The sequence below is a fragment of the Arctopsyche grandis genome, chromosome 1, assembly GCF_051622035.1.
Source record: "Arctopsyche grandis isolate Sample6627 chromosome 1, ASM5162203v2, whole genome shotgun sequence".
NCBI classification, from domain to species: Eukaryota; Metazoa; Arthropoda; class Insecta; order Trichoptera; family Hydropsychidae; genus Arctopsyche; species Arctopsyche grandis.
In genome coordinates, this window is record NC_135355.1 from 31,122,667 (window position 1) to 31,144,171 (window position 21,505).

The 21,505-nt window shown below is 33.2% G+C and overlaps 1 protein-coding gene across 2 annotated transcripts in view; it reads left to right on the plus strand.

Moving 5' to 3' along the window:
• LOC143909925 (3',5'-cyclic-AMP phosphodiesterase-like) overlaps positions 1-21,505 on the plus strand; it is a 218,150-nt gene that overhangs the window by 145,848 nt on the left and 50,797 nt on the right. The window lies entirely within an intron of this gene.

The following is a 21,505-nucleotide window of genomic DNA, read 5'->3' on the forward strand; positions in this document are numbered from 1 at the left end:
TTGTTGCATTTATATATTACGTTTGTTTGAGTGTTTTGTATATTATGGGTGTATTTTGTTAGTTGCGAGACAAATGTCATCGTAATTATCAACTATTCCAAACTATTATTATCATTATCGTAAGTTCGAGGGATCATTTGATTTTTTCATTGATAAAAAAATTCCCTGTGTTCTGTATTTTAGTGTGATTTTTACTGATGAATATACGCTAATGGCAGACTGCGTGGCGTCGACTCTCACTATCTTATCGTACGTTGTACGATTATTTGCTATTTAATTTGATATGAAATATTATTACTCACGTGAATAGCATTAAAATGGATCTTTTACGTTCATACATTAAATAAATAATATCAGAAGATGTTTTATTATATAGTATTATTCATATAATACGTATGTATTTGTAGGAAAACTGAATTTTAACGTAAATAAGTTGTGGAAGACCCAATTTTCACCGAAGAAAATGGGAAAGCACGCAATGATTTTTCATGAATATTATTAGTCATTTTTCCAATGCTGCTCAAATACCGATTTTCTTCCTATGTTTAAAGCGTCGCACACAGAGGCCTAATAACCGATTACTTGTCAGAAACCTCAAAAAAAAAATCGCATTTGGCAGCAATATTTATTGAAGTCGATAGTTGAATACCCCTTTAGGTTGAATACCATACTTTAGGATAATTATTGTCACTTTATTTGTTAAGTTCTACTTGATTGATTTATCTTGTCGAAATAAAAATAAAATTGTGCAGATTTTTGCGGTATTTGATCTAATAGCTTCTTTAGTAGGGAGAATAATAAAACAAATCTATAAAAAAAAATCTTTGAAAGCATTACAGGCTAATTGCTGAGCTATGTAGCTAGTTGTACATATATAAATAATATAAATATTTAAAAAATCTTATTAATATATAAGTTTTTTATGACGACGATTCGATATAGTTTCGATTCAATATATTTTTTTTCGATTCAAATAAATTTAATAAAAAAAACAAATGAATATTTTCTATGAAATAGATTCGCCATGTTTAAGCTGTTTATATTACAAATACTGAGCGAAGCCCGGTAAAACAACTAGTTATACATACATATATCTATATATATTTTTTTTTAAATATTTATATCTAGAAAATGCCTGAGAGGTTTTATTATATTAGACTAATTCAATTTCCGTTGTGATCGAATGACTTCGCATAATATTTTCCGTAATTTATTTTACGATTCGGTTGAAATATTTATATTACGTTGCATTGGTTTTATTTTAACTGATAATTAGTATTCTGTGGGCCAATCAATTATTCGCGCGACAAATTCGAATGTTTGGTACAAGCTCGAACTCTCGCTGGAATTTTACCTCGAGCGATTTCGCCGGAAGCTAACGAGTCAAAGGTGGAATTTTCCACTCCCGCTCGTCTCGAATTTAAATTTCCGATTTCGACATCCGCCTTCCACCAAACTGCGCAAACTCCTCTTCCACTGCTCATTTCTAGGGAAAGAAGCATCCGAACGAGCGTTCCGATGACCCGCTCTCTGATGATCTTCAGTATCCAATTTGACGCTGTCAAGTTTCGAATTAGCTTCGTATTCCCAGAATTTTCCCGGTGCACTGGTTCGCTCATTCGTATTCGACGTAATTGCAAATTTATCTTTGCGCATTATTTTTCTTCATTATCAAAAAAACAAATGCAAATATATTTTTTTCCATTATACATAACTCAATATATGAACATGGTTATGAATGGAATTAACCGGTAGTTACTACATGTACCTATATAATGTATTAATATGTATGCAAATACCTATATATAATAAAAATTCAAATTTTGCCACATTGGCCGTAAAAGAGACGGAACCGATTCGGTGCGGGAATCTAGAGAGTGAAGGGTGAGTTACATTTCGCTTTTATGATGCAATAAATACACATATGTTCATGTACATATATATGTATCGTAAAACGGCGCGTGTGTGAGTGTACGATTCCAACGGTGTGCCAAAATGTTATTAAAATTGGGACTAGGATTTTCGAGAATGAAATATTTCCGATTTAATGTCCCGGGAAAATGTACAATTATCCCGAAATCCTTCATACGACGACGCACACGGAAGTATCCCGGTTCGTACGATGACTCATTGTGGGTCAAATCGGCCAAAACGTCCAAAATCGATACGCTGTACTGAAACAATTCCAGTTTTATTCTGAAATTGTGAATGTCACTTTCGAATAGCGTTTCGCATCGCTTAACCTATATATAATGCGTCATGTGGAATTGTCGTAAAATATGTATGTGTGTGTGTGTGTGTGTGTGTGTGTGTGTGTGTGTGTGTGTGTCTTCGAAATGCTCGATTTGCAATATTTTACGCGTGTTGTCTTACGATGCGAGGGAATTCCTTTGAACCCGCCATTTTACGATTGGCTGATCATTTTGAAGTTTTATATTAAATGTGTAAAGTTGAAGTCGTCGCACAAAAGTAATCCAAGTCCTCTACTCTTTGACTCGAATTCGATCATTATTCGTATTAATTTGTTTTATTTTTTATTTTATTTTAAATATAATGGCACACTTCTTAATATAATGGCTTCACCTTAGTCCTAAAAGTACTGATAGAGTTAGAGAATAAATCAGGGCAATCATCTGTACAATCGTCAAGACGGCTTATCCGTGCAATTGTACCATTAAATGAGGCATTATTATAAAATGTTGATGAATTAAAAAGATTTGGACATCATTTCCGTTTGTTGTTTTTCTTTAAACTTAAGAATTAGTGCATCTGCATCCGTTTAATATCTGCTGATTTCGTTTTTTTTTTTATTTAAATCGGTTGAAAAACATTACATACATATGAGTACTGTCAAGTTACTACTATGTATATAATTTTCTTCATTTTTTTTTTAAATTCATATTTATTCCATGATGCCATTACGAGTTGCCCCTGAGCGATACCTATGGTGTTAATCTTGTACAAATATAAATTTTGAAATCATATTCAAATAGTGGTGGCGTGGTGGGTAGGATGGTTTTGTCAATTTGGGGAGAAACCGTTTCAACAATGTTTTCGGAAAATTTGCCAAACTCTGATAGGAAAAGATCGACGTGGAGTAAAAAATATTAAAGTCTGATTAGCAGTGCTACTCAGACAATATCCGATCGTATATGTATATCTTTCATAATTATTTAATGAGTACTTTATATGTACATACATAGGTATAGTTTTAATACATATGTAGGTATAGTTTTAAGTACGTGTACATATGTACATATGTTTGTTGGCTATGACGTTTATGCATTTATCAGTTTTTGATAAATAGTGCTGGCGTGTATGTATGTATGTATGATCATAAATCATTCGGCGATTCATTAATTATGCATATTTACGATATGTATTGTGTTTCAGATAAAATCTAAAACGGAGCTATTGACACTATTTCGTCATTGATGAATGTATCGATGTAATTTTGTATCAAATTTCTACCTTTTTTTTAATATTAACGTATAGTATTTCGTTATTATTTAATTTGAAGTATTGAAAATCATACGCAAATCATAATACATTTCGGCAGAAAATTATAAATAAGAGCTACGTGTGTATGTATTATCGGCTGCGTAGGCCCGTTTGTGTTTAATCGATATCTCGTGATTTCGAATTGGAAAAAAGTCTACAGACAAACTATAGGCTTCGAATTACGAAATGTAATTTTATCGCAGATGAACTAATAGATAATTTGAAGTGTTTTCCAACAATGTATTTTTGTTTTCGGACTAATTTTCGGCGAAATTCGTCTAGTGCCGTCACTAAAAACAAATTCAGCGTTTTTCTGGCATGTTCATATGAAATTTTGTGTACATTTCATATAACGTTCGATATATATGTGTATATATATATATATATATATATATATATATATATATATATATATATATATATATATATATATATATATATATATATATATGATTTATGTATATTTTGAAGAATTCGCTATACGACGCAAAGTTCTACGCCACGATTGCATATGTATGTACATATGTAATACTACGAGAAAATTCCTTCGAATCGTGTGTTTAAATAAACGAACGTATAATAAATACATATAAACAACGTCATATTTGTTTGAAAAATTATCTCAGATATATGTACATACATATGTTGATTTTATATTCGATGATTTATATTATTTCTTTATTATATTACTTTTAGTTATTTGTATGTATGAGCGTGTGAATATTAAATATATAAATTCGACTTCGAGGAATCGACGGCTTCATTTTGAAGTTTGGAATCCATTTCGAGGAATATTTTTAGTAATTGCTATTTTTTTAAAACATCTATTTGAATAAAATATATTTTATATCTGCGTATTAAAATAAACCATGTGGTGACAAGAGAATGCATTGCACAAACTTGCAAACATATCGATCAAATATTCACATTTCCCTCCCAATTTACTTTCGTGCGTTTATTTTTTCTCACTTACAATTAGCACCATGTAACATGTGCCATTATTAATTCACACGAATACTCGAGATTATGTGCTATTTTTAAAATTATTCCTATTAATATTTATCGGGTTTGGAATCCAAAATATAAAACGTATATAAGTACATAATCTAATAACCTCAGACTATATAAAATGTATCAAATGATACCTATGTAAATATTTATTTTCTGACCGAAGACATATAATTTTATAATATAAAATTAATTTTTTTCTTTGAAAATGTACGTCGAACTTAAAATGCCGCGATCAATTTTTAATCAAGTTCTTATTCCGTGACATCTTAATGTAAATGTAGTCGTCATAGAATCAGATCTTTACTTCATTTAATTTTACAATTAACTTGAGAGCTGAAAGCAAAATACGCTATTGCCCATTGAAGAGCCATTACAATCGCTTGTTTAGCAAAGCTTAAATTTTATCTACATACAGTCAAGGTATACAAATGAAGTGGGATATAATATATGTATGTAGATACGATCATATATGTATGTACATATATGTTGATAATATTTGTGGTTGCTTCTTGTGATCGCAATCATCTACGCGGTTCTATCGTATTAGCATACGTTATAATCTCAATCGAGCTCGTGATGAATATGCAGAGTGCTCGCCATTGAGGAACTTTGTTTGGTCCGCCATTTTAATTATGCAGCGGTCGCTAATTTGAATGACAAACCGTCATTTAAATCCGAAACGCCAGACGTCTGCCGAGAGCGTTTTAGCAGCGTTTCGACCGCGTTTCGAAATCGCAGAGATTAGAACATAATAGGTAGAGTGGTTTGTTGTGCGTGTCAGCAAAACGCGGCCATATTGCACACACACGGCCAATGACGTAGTTAACCGTAATGGCGGTTTAATGTTTAAGTCCTGTCGTTAACCGTTAAGCGGATACGGTCCTGAAAAAATTGCACGTTATGTAGTTGGCGCTTTATATAAGGTACATAATTATCTACTTGCTTAAAATCTTCCATTTCTCTTAGAGCAAATGATTCTCGTTATCATCATTGAAATTATTGCGTTTTTTTTTTTTTTTTTTTGAGAAATGTTCGTTATTTTCAATTTCATTTCCGGTAAGCGGTATTCACCTTTACATATACAGTTAAGATATGTCTGAGTTACAAATACAAACTTTGGATATGTAACTCCAAGGTCGATCGTTTCCTATCAGAGTTGGCCAATTTTTCTGATTTCATTGAAACGGTTCCAACAAATTGGCAACCCTGTCCTATCTCTTAGTCGCAAAAATTCTAGTTATTCAGCATCTCGATTTTTGCTGATTTGTATATATGGATGTTAATCGATGTTTTTATTTCCGTTGTATAATACTTCTGTACAATTTTTGATAATAGATGTTGTGTTCAATGTAAATAAACCTGTATAATATATGTATAATTATTAATTCTTAATCTGTATAGCACACTCGTAACGTGGGAGTAATCTGTTAGATGAGTGTGCATGATTTATTGAATAAAATACAGTTAAATTTCAGACTCGTAATAATTAATAGTCATTGTTTAAACAACCAGTCGCATTTATTACGACTTGAAAACTTCAAGACCTATAAATAAAGAAAAATATGATGAGTTTACTGCCCTGTATACCTTCTACTCATCCCATCCAAAATTGTAGTCATTTTGGAAATTTTATACTCGAAATTAACAAATTCCAGACTACCTAACCCACAGTACGCTATTTGCATCGATTTTCAATTCAATAATATGCCTGCATGTGTACTTAATTTGCGATAAAATAATTTTTGATAATTATCGATGGCGAAATTTGGCCGATTTATCGGTAAATCGGTAAGCCAGTAATGTAATTGATATTTTTTATATGCCTTTGTATTCAATTTGTCGTGTGTTGGTGATTTGCTGACGAAAAAATGTTGATAATGCATTATTTTAATTATTGCCGTTTTGCCGAAATTTTAAATTTTCAAAAAAATCTAAACTTGTAAACAATATCATGAGAACGTATACACATATTTCGGCGTCGTGTGTATACGTTCTGCCTTGTATAGTCATTTTAAAGTAAAAATTAATTGGTGCATTTTTTTAAACCTGTCCTTTCACAGATTCTCACAACAGATTCACATTTATATCAATATTTTTATGTATGTTGGATGGTAGAATAAAATTTGGTTTTTATCGATCTGTCCAAAGTCGTCATATTTAAAAATATTTATGTATGTAAGCAAGGAACGCTTTTACCCAATTATTTTTTATTCAATAGAATAACTTCATATTTCTCATATAAAAATGTGTGGGTTGATCTGTGACCGAATCGAGATAGTTATGCAAGTGAAATTTATAATTTGAATAAAATTATAAATCATGACGTTTTCGAGAGTGAGTAACCGTTAACGGCACGTACAGGGTTAACTTCAAGGCTCATACGTGGGAATATTAATTTTGATAAATAATTTCTAAAAATTATTAAGGAAATCGAATTTAGCGTCATATGTACATTCTCACGTAGGATGTTCGAGTCGTCACTATATTCGTAAATCTGATACTTTATTACTATACAATTTTTACCTGACTAATGATTCAAGGAAGAGTCGAATTATTTTTCAACATTTTTTTGATACCGATCATACATCGAAGTCCAAATTATTATTACATGTATTTTATAATAGTGTTCATTATGTGTGTAATTCAGACGAACTGAAATTTTGATACTAAGAAAATGTATGACTTTCGTCGTCTACTCACTACAATATTGACTTTTACCTAAATTTTCACGTTCAAAGGTCACAGTTAACATGAAAAATAAACTTAAAGTTATCGCCACTAATGTAACGGAAAAGCAATAAAACGAGAATTATTGCATTAAGCAACACAAAAATGGGCTTAACTTAACCCCAAAAGAAAAAAAAACAAGAAATGATTGTTTGACCTCCTTTTTATGTATTATTTTATGTTTTATTGCAAACGTTTGTACCCACCGATCCAATGAAACATAATATCAAGCGAAAAAATCGATAATATAATTATTCTCGAAATGAATTCAAATATTTTATTGCGATATGAAAAACTAATTTTTAGACGTTTACTCTCGAAAGCGATTCTATGCAAAAAAAAATTAAATTGCCCGCTGAAGATTTTCCATTTTTTCGTACGCTCTTTCTCTTTCTCTCTCACTCCCTTTTGAGCGAAATTCTTTGAGCCTTAATTGCCTATCCTATTTCTTTGATGTTCTCAACGCACATAACCGAGAAGAGAAGAGAAAAATATGAATAGAGAATAAAAATGACATTATTAAAAATACCACTAATGAGTCTGCTCGTATAACCGTGCATTGAAACTCCCACTAGATTCATTCAAAACCCAATTACACACTAGCCTGAAGGATCAATTAAAAAACCGGTCTGTGAAACGCCCGAAAACGCAAATATCGGAAGGCAAAAGATATTCGATTTTCGATCTTTGCCTTCCGATATTTGCGTTTTCGGGCGTTTTACTTTCGGTCCCGTGAGGTAGACCCGATGTATACATATATTATAATATAATACGTATTTACATTAATACTTTCAATGGATTAGTATGAATACTAGGTCGTTAGTGCTGTTGGCGACGTTCACTCTCTCGTCTTAAGCCCTGCCGCAGCGATGTACAAGTAAATGGATACTTAATGGATGTGGGCGTGTGTGTGTGCGTTATTATCTGTCGTATTCGTAAGTACCCCTTCATGAATAATTTTCCGCGAATTTTCCGTTCGCTTTGTATTAAATTTTCAGCATGTTAATGGCTGTTGTTAATATTTCAGTCTTACGGAGCAGAGTGGTTTGTTCAAATCTATCCAGAAAACAATTGAGATTGCGGCTAAGAAATATCGGCAAGATTGCGATTGATTTTCTCATATTTCATTGACTATATGAAGTCAGTTCACAACTTAACTGATCGGTTCGTCGTTCAGTTTTTCATATGATTCGTTCACATTTTTTAATGTTTTCAGAAATTATTATTGTGGATAGATAGATAGATGGTTTTTATTTTACCAGTATTGATTTTTTTCAATATCTAATATCTTCATTCAAATCACCAACGCTTTTCTTCATCAACACCAATCTCGAAATTCAATTTTTCACAATATAAAAAAAAGTATGTATTTACATTTCTTTACAAAAAACATTATGATCTTTGATTTTTTTAGAATTTATATTTATATTCAAATCTTCTGAATTCTACAATACTTCAATTACAGTAAAAACCATTTTTTGTACATACATAGGTACTAGCAATTCCAAAAATTTTACAAATACAATCATACCATATAATACCATAGAGACAAGCCGATATACAGCAAATTTTTGCGAGAAATACAACATTTTTACAGAGTAGGTAGCTAGCTACATAGATAATGAAATTTGAGAGAAACGGGAGTAGGTTGCTTATTTGGTGGAAACTGTTTCAACAATGAAATCAGATAAATTGACAAACTTTGATACAAAACGATCGATCTGGAGCCATATATGTATATCCATGGTCTAGGCGGCAACACCGGGACAGGGATCGGAACCATGATCCTTCAGTAAATAGCATTATTCGTTAACTACTGAGCTATCTATGTTGCTGGTTGATACAGCTTGTGTAATTAATATGGAACGGGATGAGATACAGACTACAGACCGTAACGGTCAAAAAAAAATGTTCACTTTCAACTTACTTTTTTTGGGGGCTGCAGATTTATTCAAAGCCCTTTTATTTTATGAATATGATCCTTTTCCTATGTATATTACATTTCAAACTATAAATCTTGATTATTATTTCCTTATTTATTTATTTAATAGCAAATTGCTAATTAAAACATGTCAACAAAATAACAAACTAAAATTAATAACTATAACACAATATATCGAACATTGCATTTTAGATTATATAATGTAATTACATCTTTCACAGAGGTATTCATTAAGAAGGCAACAATGTTATTAGCACGTCTAATGTTTTCAGGAGGGGCATTATATGTAGATTGGAACACCTCTGTTGAAGACAGCTCCTGCAGTTTTTGCTTTCTTAACTCGACATATAATTAATTTATTTCTAGTTCTAGTTTTATGACTATACATATCAATATTCCTAACTTTGTACATAATTATTAAAATATAATTGATTATTATTATCAAGCTTTTATACAAATTTTAAAGTGCTTAATTTAAGACTATTTCTAATATCCAACTATTTCAATTCATCTAATATACTCTTTAACATTCTTACGTTTCCTCACATTATTATTAGTCGAAAAGCATTGTTTGTTGGAGCATCTTAGCTGACTAATAATAAAACTAATGAAAAGCTTGTGAAGATGGTGAATTTTTTTTACTGCAAACAACGTTAAACATAATTAAAAATTCTTTTTTGTTTTTCTTTTTATTTAATTTTTACTATTGTGAGGGAGTATGATTATTTATAACGCCACAATGATCTGAACTTTTAAATAAACAAAATAATGTTTATCGAGTGCTGTGTATCTTCAAATGATCTTAAATATGTGCAGGTAATTATTATATAGGTATGTATATTTATCTAAATTTTATTTTGTCTAAGCACGTATACATTGACATATGCGTGTGACAAATAAATAAAGATTACGCTTTAGTAATTTCACGCGCAAACATCTTGCACTCGGATGTGCAAACGAACCGGTTATGGTCGTTAAATGTACTAGGTTGACATACAACAATAATAATAATAAAAAGAATATCATATATGCACAAACACTCGCTTATTCAAATATAATAAAAATGCAAGGAGTTGCATCACGCACGTGTGAAAAAAAAAACGCACCGTACGATCGGTAGTGGAAAAGTACTGGTGGTTTATTGTATTTTTCGTCTTTTTCCATTTCTCGAATCTTCTCAAAACTTCTGATTGTCGAGTTGAGACGTCGTGTTTCGAATCGGCGATTCTGTCCGGCGTGTGATGTTGATGAATGAAAAAAATAAATAATGTATGTATGTACGCGCGCGCCACTGGTGAATATTCTCCTCGAAGCGAAATTTAATAATCGCACAATTTTCGCCGTTTCTATGTATTAAATGTCATTATTTTTAATAGCTTTTAGAGCTTCAGGCTTTGCGCGATAAAATATTATCATTTTGGGGATATTATTATGATGTAAAAAAATTACATAGAAATTAATGTCAAATTTCCATAATGATGTTTCTTTTTCAGCTTGATTTTTTTCAATTTATCGGTATTTAATGTTTTCAAATAAAACAAAAATACCGACTACATAATGAACTTATTTTTGTTGCGGATTAAATCGAGCACCGTCTTCCATGTAATATTATATTTCATTTTTACATCCGATAACAATAGCGTATGCTTTGCTAATGAGATCAAAATTCTAGCGCGTATTAACCACGTCAAATGTGTGCCATATAACATTTTATTTATATTCACTCGTTCTAGTACGTATGTATTTGAGTATGTACTTAGATTCATTTTTAATAATAAATAATAACTAATCCCTCGCGGGATGAAATTTGTTTCAATCTTTATTGTTATCTGTTTCTTTTTTGCGTCCTCCATTAGGGTAGATTAAAATCACCTTTTCTGTTAGTTTTTTTTTTTTTTTATTAAGTATTTTTATTTTTGTTTGCTTGGGGAGATAATCTTCTTCCCGCAAACTTTTCTCAGATGAGATTACAATCTTTGGCCGATTTTATTTCTCTACAATTATAATAATATCTTCTTTTTGTTCTGCAAGTTTCTGGCTTTAATGTTCTGCTTTAAATTTTGTATTCAAGATTATGTAAAGAGTGGAAAACATTAGTATCGCTTTCTGATTCAGATTTTACATACTGCAAATAGGGTGTATTTTATTTTATCTCGCCGTTTTCCGAAACTATCATAGACATCATATTGAATTTCAAATAAACAGTTAAACCATTTCACATTGAGTCGTAAATAGGAGGCAATGGAAATTTGATTGCACGTGGTTTAGTCTTAGGATATGTCTTATTTGACAAGCAATATTTTAGAGTTGACTGATCTTTTTATCAGTTGGAAGCTTCAGTGTTTGATCAAGGCGATAGTTTTCCTTGAAACAGTGGCGTCTTGTGATAGACAAACGTATGCCAGTATATATGTATGTATGTACATATGTAAGTGTAGGCCAACCTTTGAAGTGCAAATAAAAAATAAAAAGTGTACGTGATCTCCGGTGTGTACTGTACAAGTAAGTAAATAAACTGGAAAAAAATTGAATCATCTTGCCAAAAAAAATGTCACTACACTTTTCTCGGAAGCGAGCTTTTTTGGATCGAATCTTTTGTTCCCCTTGACAAAATCTACATTTAAACACGTGCTGTGAGAAACAATTTAGCACGAATTAAATGAGTAATGGAGTTCTGAGAAGGCAACGTTTTAAAATCAATAGATGGCGGTGGTATCAACTTATTTTAATTCTCAAACTAATTTAACTGCGTCTTGATGATGATGATGGGAGAAAACAGTATGCGTGCACGTGTGCACTTTTCTTCTGTATCCGTACCAAGACTCGTCTATGCGACTAATTTTATATGAGATGTTATAAGGAAAGACATAGGTAATTGTTCGGATTGCTTTGTTGTCGATTTGGGGTCGTCTCTAAGGACGAAACTAATGTCCCCTTTTCAATCATGGCAAGAGCAAGGTTGCGAAAACAGACTATTTCAATGGGCTGCATTTATTTTACAATTGAGTTACATAATCGTTGCATCGACCTCGACCTTCGCATTGGCGATTGTTATCTGTATATGCAACGCGAAAATCCTTCTGGTCGATTACGTGAAAGTTTGATTTATCCAAAGTTATATTGATTCAAAAAGTTTTCTACTTGTAAAAAAATATCTACATGTAATTTAAATTTAGCTTGAATGTCATTTATTTTTTATTTTTAACACTTTATACAAAACAGTTTGATTTTTTTGTGTTTTTTTAAAGCGTATTGTGTGTTATTTAAATTAAAAACATCATAGTCAAAATTTCTCAATAAATTAATGTTTTATTTACCGATACTAAAAGATAAAATAAAAATTTGAAAAATTTGGTGTAAAGATAAAATAAAAATTTGAATGAAACATTACTGTTAGGTATTTATTTTAAAGTATTTACTTACATACATATATATGAACGATTTATTATTCAATACCCATTAATAAATAATAAATAGCGAGGTAAAAATACTGTTATTTGTTCAATTTTCAATTTGAATCTGGTTTCAAGTTCGGTTTTGTTTTCATAATAATACGAAAATATAACTTTGATAATGTGTTTAAATGTATTGAAAAATTGTCTTATGTATGAAATTAAAAATCATTGTAGAAAAATAAATAATTTAATTCAAAATATATAAAATTATTTATTAATTGTGGTACTGTTTTGCGAACTCGTTTGTTAAGCAAAAATATGCTACAGCTATACAAAAATCTTTTCGTGTAGGAATTTTTCACTTTAAGAATTTTCCAAGCAAACGAACCCTCTCCGTCTACGGCCTCGAGGCACTCTAGGAATATTTGAAAAGCTTTCCGTTTAATTCATCTCGTATTTAAAACGTTCGCATCAGTTGATGTTATTAATACGAAATTAATTTAAGTTTTTACTACGCGGGATTAACTGTTTATGTATGTTTTTGATTTTTTTCCTACGAGTAATATTATAACCTTAACGGTATTTTTGCCATCGTAACGATATAGGGGTTCTCGTTAACATTTGGGAGCCCTTGGTCGGCGAACGCGCGCGCGGGTTGTCGCACTCTCGGTCAGTTAACCTTTCCCGGTAAATTTTCATCCGAGCCGACCTCGAAAATGTCTTTGTACCCAACGAAAAACCCTTTGACGTCATATGTTGAAATTTTCCGGAGAAAAATCCATCCTAAATCCGTCTTTTGGCGTAAGATACGGACGATTCTTAGACCATCGCCCACGGGAGAATTTTAATTTGATTAGAGGCATGTAAATTATACATTTAAATTATTTTGGTAGCTGTTTTATTGTAAGTTATTTATACATGTGCGTGTAGTCTCTGAATACACTGAAAATCATCAATAATACATTATGAATTAAGCTTGTCTGTTTTTTATAATAGAACTTAATGCCACTTAATGCCAAATATATTTTAATCCCATTGATAACATTTTCATTGAAATCTAATACGTACACATATTCTTATAAAAAGGTTTTTTATAAGAATAAGAAGACGAAATTTTTTAAATATCAATATAATGATATAAAAAATGAGTATAAAAACGTGATTTCGTAATTTCTCAGTAGGAAAATGACTTCTTTCGAAATATATAAAAAATAGGAGTTTCCATTCGTCATATATGTATGTATAGCTATTTTTCATGCCAAAACCCTCATTAACGTAGAAATTTTTTAAAGTGATCATAATATGTACATTTGTATGTATATGTATATGTATAGGAAAATGCCAGTCACTTTTTTTCTTGTAATCTATATTTTAAAATATACACCAAAAATATTTCAGATTTTTAAACATCTACGCGTAAAGTTTCCTTCTAATTTACTCCGAAAAATACACATCTCTAAAAAAAGAAATCTTTTTCCGAGAAATTTTATCGTAATTTGAAACTTTGACTAATTAATTTATTTATATAAAAACGAAGAAAGCTCGCGTTTTAATCATCAAAGCTAAAATGGGGCTCCGCCCCTTCAAATTAATGCATTTCGATTCTCTCACTATACATGTATATACATATATGCAAATATGTATGTATGTATGTATCTATATGTACATATGTATATAGGCATATTTATATATTTCAATCAAAAATTTAAATTTAATTGAAATACAGAATTTCAATCAAAAATTCAAAGGGATTAACTGTATCTTTACTCGTCATATTTGATCTATGCTTACATATTTTATATAGCGGCCTATGCTTACATATTTTTTGATCTCGGTGCTTTTTAATACCGAAGGATTTATCAATCTGGAAACACACGAATGAATGATTTTAGTGTATGTGTCATGCTTTTAATATTATTTGATTGAATATTGATTCAAAATTTGACCTGAAAATTGAACAAATGATTCAAACGTCTTAAGTGGTATTTAAATGGGTTCCAATTTAACCATGACACATTTGATTATAAAATATTTTTTGATTTTGCAGGATTTGTGGCAAAAATCTAGAAAATTGATTGATTATATTTCCTTAACAAATATATGTATGTGCAACCACTTATTTATTAATTATGATATTCGGATGCCATCCAGATCTTCTTTATTTATTTGCGTCTTATTTAAATATACACATACAATTGGTCCAGATAATCCGTTTTCTCCTTAATCCAGTCCCGAATATATGGTATAATAATATTAATGTTGTGTTTTTTTGATCCGATATATTCTGTCCGTATAATATTATTTCATATGAAAATAGTAGCGAACATTTTTCAAATAATTGATTCATGGATTCAAATCGCATTGAATTTCAATCCAATTACATACATTGATTAGTATTTGTATAGTGGTAGTGACCTCGCACTCAAAAAGACCTTTTTGGCGGTCAAAATTTTTATCTAATCCCAAATACGTCATGATACCGATCAAATAGCATATTGTTATAAAATACATACATTACACATTGCACTAATAGACTTTCAGAGATAATGTACATACATATGTGTGATTACAGTGTTGCATTATGCACTTTAAGTGCAACGTATGATCCATTGAATCGTAAGTAGGTGAAGAGTACGAGCCAGTTAGCGTTTTAACATTGAATCCCAATTTACTGTGATTGTTTATAACCTTATGCCCTTACTCGAATCAAGCTATTTACGTATTAGCACAATAGAGTCGTTTAGCTTAGGATTTTCCTGTGTTTTGTGTTTTTTATTCGTCGCCATGTGAGATTTTGGAGAGTCTTTGGTATGTTTATGATTGCTGCGTTTAGAATGCATTAGCACAATCTGTGTCCACGATAGATCGAGTTGTATGTCATACCATTAAGTCTCGCTTGTGGCAATGGACTCTCCGTCACGGAAAATTCCATACGAAAATAAATATCCACATACGAAAAGTTTATGTATGTGTGTGACACACATTCTGCGTGTCTCTGTTTGCCCATTGCCCTGAAGAATTTCTGAAAAAATTGCACGAGACAAAGTGTGTACTTGTCATTTTTGTTTAATCATCGTCGTTGTGCATACGATTTGATTTTTATTTTGTGTGGAAAGTTTTAGTAGCCGTTTATTTATTTTTTATTATCTTTATAATGATGGTATTATTCATATTATGATAATCGTATGGATTGTTTCGGAATGAAATCATTTTAAATCTTTTTTTTTGTGTCCAGTAATTTTGGAGGCTTGACTTTTTTTCCTTATCGTTTTCGATAATAATATTTGCAGTTTTATTATGAAATTTGGTCGTAAGACGATGTTAAAAGACATATATTTTTTAATATCTCTGAGCTACAAAAGAAATATACCGGAGCCGAAACTTATCAATCTTTACTGTGGGCAATTTTTACAGATTTTTGGCTTTTGCAGACTTTTATGCAAAATCTAGCATTACTGTGCTAAAAGTGAGTATTGAAATCAATACAATACTTTTCTTTTCTGTTATATTTTTGACCATTGTGGCGCATGGGGTTTACCTGTTAAGCCTTCCTGGTATATTTGTATATATGTATGTTTGTAAAAATGTGTATGTACAATAAATAAAATAAATTAAAAATTAGGAATTCCTGTAATGCTACAATGGTCCAAACTTTAAATAAATAAATGATATATAAAAAAAGCGGACTATTGATTCCAGTAGTCACTTTTGGCTCAGCAATAATAGATTTTGAATTAACGACTGCCAAAAATCTTTAAAAAATGTATATATTTTTAAAAGCTCATATCTCTTAAATGAGATTAAGCCAATAAATTATTGTCATATTCGATTATAATGGGTTAAACTTAGTAAAGATAGGTAAAAAACGTGATTTTTTTGTTTCTCAATGTAACTATACGATTTAATAATTTTTTCTATTTCAATTGAAAGGCTAATATTACACTTCAAAAAAAAATTATGATGGTAATTTAAATCGCAATTTTACTCGTGGGCAGAAACTCGAGACTGAAAACTGTTTTACATCAATATTAATTACAATGTAAATCGAATCATCGTCCATTTTAGATGTATAAATTTCCATTGCACCTACATCTATCTATCTAATCTATAATTTGGAAAGAGACTTTGTATGTATCCTTGGTCGTCGTTTTCGTCGTCTTCGTCGTCGTCGTCCGTAGATCGGTGACGTCATCGAACACGTGATTCGATTTTTTTTTTTTCGATCCATGGGCGCCGATTTGTTTTTTTCGATTCAATGGATTCACCCCCGCGGGGGCGCAAGGCGAGTAGTTTCATGGGGCCCCGCCAGGGGCGCCACAAGGGGCGCAGCCCCGTGGGGCTCAAAAGGGGGCGCCACAAGGGGCGCAGCCCCGTGGGGCCCCGAAGGGGGCCCGGGGGGCCCAGCCTCATGGGGCGCAGCCCCATGGGGCTCAAAAGGGGGTGCCACAAGGGGCGCAGCCCCGTGAAGCCCCGAAGGGGGCGCGGGGGGCCCAGCCTCATGGGGCGCAGCCCCATGGGGCTCAAAAGGGGGCGCCACAAGGGGCGCAGGCCCGTGGGGCCCCGAAGGGGGCCCGGGGGGCCCAGCCTCATGGGGCGCAGCCCCATGGGGCTCAAAAGGGGGCGCCACAAGGGGCGCAGCCCCGTGGGGCCCCGAAGGGGGCCCGGGGGGCCCAGCCTCATGGGGCGCAGCCCCATGGGGCTCAAAAGGGGGCGCCACAAGGGGCGCAGCCCCGTGGGGCCCCGAAGGGGGCCCGGGGGGCCCAGCCTCATGGGGCGCAGCCCCATGGGGCTCAAAAGGGGGCGCCACAAGGGGCGCAGCCCCGTGGGGCCCCGAAGGGGGCCCGGGGGGCCCAGCCTCATGGGGCGCAAGCCCTAATAGGCATTAACTAAGGGGGGCGAAGCCCTAGACGGCAATTAATCATGGGGGCGCGGAGGGGCGAAGCCCTAAAAGGCATTAACTAAGGGGGGCGAAGCCCTAAACGGCAATTAATCTTGGGGGCGCGGGGGGCGAAGCCCTAAAAGGCAACTCATCATGGGGGCGAAGCCTTAGACGGCATTTAATCATGGGGGCGCGGAGGGGCGAAGCCCTAAAAGGCATTAACTAAGGGGGGCGAAGCCCTAAACGGCAATTAATCTTGGGGGCGCGGGGGGCGAAGCCCTAAAAGGCAACTGATCATGGGGGCGAAGCCTTAGACGGCATTTAATCATGGGGGCGCGGAGGGGCGAAGCCCTAAAAGGCATTAACTAAGGGGGGCGAAGCCCTAAACGGCAATTAATCTTGGGGGCGTGGGGGGCGAAGCCCTAAAAGGCAACTGATCATGGGAGCGAAGCCTTAGACGGCATTTAATCATGGGGGCGCGGAGGGGCGAAGCCCTAAAAGGCATTAACTAAGGGGGGCGAAGCCCTAAACGGCAATTAATCTTGGGGGCGCGGGGGGCGAAGCCCTAAAAGGCATTAACTAAGGGGGGCGAAGCCCTAGACGGCATTTAAGCATGGGGGTGCGGAGGGGCGAAGCCCTAAAAGGCATTAACTAAGGGGGGCGAAGCCCTAAACGGCAATTGCTCATGGGGCGTGGAGGGGCGAAGCCCTAGAAGGCAAAGGCTCAGGGGGGCGCCGAGGGCGAAGCCCTAGAAGGCAAAAAAAAATTTTGATTTTTTTTTTTGATTTTTTAAAAAATTTTTTTTTATTTTTTTTTTTATTTTTTTTTTTATTTTTTTTTTAATTTTTTTTTTTGATTTTTTTTTTATTTTTTTTTTATTTTTTTTTTTAATTTTTAAATTTTTTTTTAATTTTTTTTTTTTTTTAATTAAATTAGCTTAGTCATGTTTAAGCGGTTTATATTATAAACACTGAGCGAAGCCGGGTAATACAGCTAGTATACTATAAAATTGGAAAATTGTTTAGCTCAAATTAGAAACCCATTGTTTATTTTTACATTAAGCTCGACTTCCAATTTGGCGATTTATTTTAATTTACCTACATACGTATACATACATACATATATGTATATATTGGTTTAATTAATACCTCGGATTTATTACTCATTTGTAAGTACATAAATTAATATACATTCATATATGTATATGTACATGTATAAATAGATTTTTTATTTTATTTTTAGTACAAATTTGGTATATTATCACACAGCGTGCATGTTCAAATTCGTGTCAAGGATTCGAAACCTCACGTTTGTCGATGTTTTTTTACACTTCAATTCTTATCGATCATACCAGAAATGATTTCAGAAATATCTGCTTCTCGTTCACGGTGAAAATTCGCGAATAAAAAAGTGGAATTAATTTCGCGAGCAATGCCATAAGAGTGCGAGCAACAACAAATGCGCAAGGAGTGCAACGACCCAACGCTCAACGACCAGTTACATCTTATCGGACATTTTGCTACCATTAATTATGCGACGTCTTAACTTCATCATTATTGCGTCATCATTGAAAATGATGCATCTATAAGAATTTATTTTTAAGTTATGTCTTTGTATAGTGCGTGTTTATTAATGATCTACTTTGAAATGTAATATTTTAAGGGTCGTAAAGAGCCCAGATAGGATCTTACCGTGATGTTTTGATATCTTGTTACAAGTACTTAAGTCGACGGAAACGAATTAACGTACACAAAATGGTCCTGTTTGGTTGTTCACCTTCGGATTCTTCATCGCTGACCACTATTCGACCGCAATTATACATGAATTCGCTTACTTCTAGATTCGGTTTTAACCGGCTATTAATGTTTGCGGAAAATTTCCGCTAAAATTTCGATCTTCGTCGAACCCTGCCTGCTACGGTGGATGTTATTATTATATTTATAAAAACGTACACGATTTATGTATGTTTGTGGGTATGTGGCGGACGCGTCAACCAGTATGAATATTTCAAAAAAACAAATTTTAGAACGCCATGAGTATATGTTGTGCCTAGAGATATTTAATAAAATAAATTCACGCAAGCGAGCCGCCAACCATCGGCGTGAAGTGGTCCACGTGGAATAAAACGTTTGACCAATTAGGGCAATGACGATACATCTTGACCAATGGGTGCATTTTAAGCATCCGCTATAGCAGAGCATCGTAACCTGGTGGCTACGGCACTTTTTGTACCATACGGGCCAATCTAACGCGTGCGAGCGAGATCGCGTGTGATGGAGAAAGCCGATGTTAATTAGCGTTTTGTCACATATGTATGTAGGGACTAGCTAGTGACTGCCGATAAAGTACATATTTATACATTTATCCTTATTTGTTTTCAATTATGTTTATTTTAATTTTCATCTTATTGTATAATTTTCTTTTTTGTAGCCATAGTGACTACTTAAGCTAATCTGTAATTTCACTATGGCGAAATTGTAAATAAATAAATAAATATGTATGTACGTAGTTGACAAACTCTACGAGTCGTAAACAACGTGTTCCGCGAATATCAAAAATTTGCGTGGCTCTGGGCTATAGGGATGTGGCATGACGACCGATCGTGTCGAGGAGATGGGTGGGAAGTGTAGTGGGGTAGTGGCAGTGGCGGATTAAGCGTTTCGGAGGCCACAGGCGCAACGTAATTTAGAGGCCCCCCCCACTTATCATAAAGTGACTTTTTTTTTCAATTGTGAAATGTAGGTATGTATGTACATATGTACATAAAAAAACGTGTGTTATTTTGTATTTTGTTTATGAAATAATATAAATCTATTTACAAAGTTATACAAACAATCAAGAAAAAAAGAAAACATTTTAAATTGGTATTATTCGAGCTTTTGATGCCGCAAATTTAAAATTTAATGTATATATATACATATATATACTGTATATATATATATATATATATGTATATATATACTGTGTGTATATATATATATATATATATATATATATATATATATATATATATATATATATATATATATATATATATATATATATATATATATATATAGAGCTTCCCAAACCATGTCGCCATTCCGCTAACCCTCATCTCCATTCTCCCTTCCGTCCCTCTCTCGACTCAATGTGTGATCAATCCCGAGAAACAAAGTCAATGGGCACAATCCAACACTCGCCATTATGATAATTATCCACGAATGCACACAGGTGCTTCATTATTATATATTTGTATATATATATATATATATATATATATATATATATATATATATATATATATATATATATATATATATATATATATATACGGGCACAACTGGTTAAAATAATAAAAAAGTTGCACGTACACATTTTTCCGATGTGTGTGCATCTATGTACGTCTGCTGTGAAATCTCTTTTATTTTTTAAGCTTCTCAAATAGAGCAAGCCGAGCAAATATCAACGAAGCCAACCACCGCTTATACGCTTGGATAGTGTGCTATCCACGTTTAATACCGCCAAGATAAACTTGTTTGTTTATCCGGCATATCTGCTTCTCGTAACCGGGATCCTCAAATGTTTCGACACTTTTCTTAATTTAAAAACGACGTAGTGACAATCGACTTGATTGAATCGTGATTAATGTCGAGTTTTACGTAGTACAAAGTACGAGTTTTACATAGTACATAAATACAATATTTTTGAAAGTATGCTACTATATTAGCAACGGGCGAGAGAGTATTATATATACAATTATACATACAATAAAAGTATACATACAATTGTCACATTTTGTTGACATTCTAAATCTATCTGGTTAAGGTGTGTTAGTTTAATATGAGTTGAGATTAGGAGCATCCAATAAATCCCTTACTAGCTTCGTACAAGTACACACTGGTACAGCAGAGACCGGCAGCTGCACGTAAACAGCTTCGTTTCACAGTATCCTTCGTTACATTCATATGTTCCGAAATATTTAATACAAATTTGTATATAAACTAAATAATAATTTATTACCAAATATTTTAATTATTACATACATAGTTAGGAATAAGCATATACATA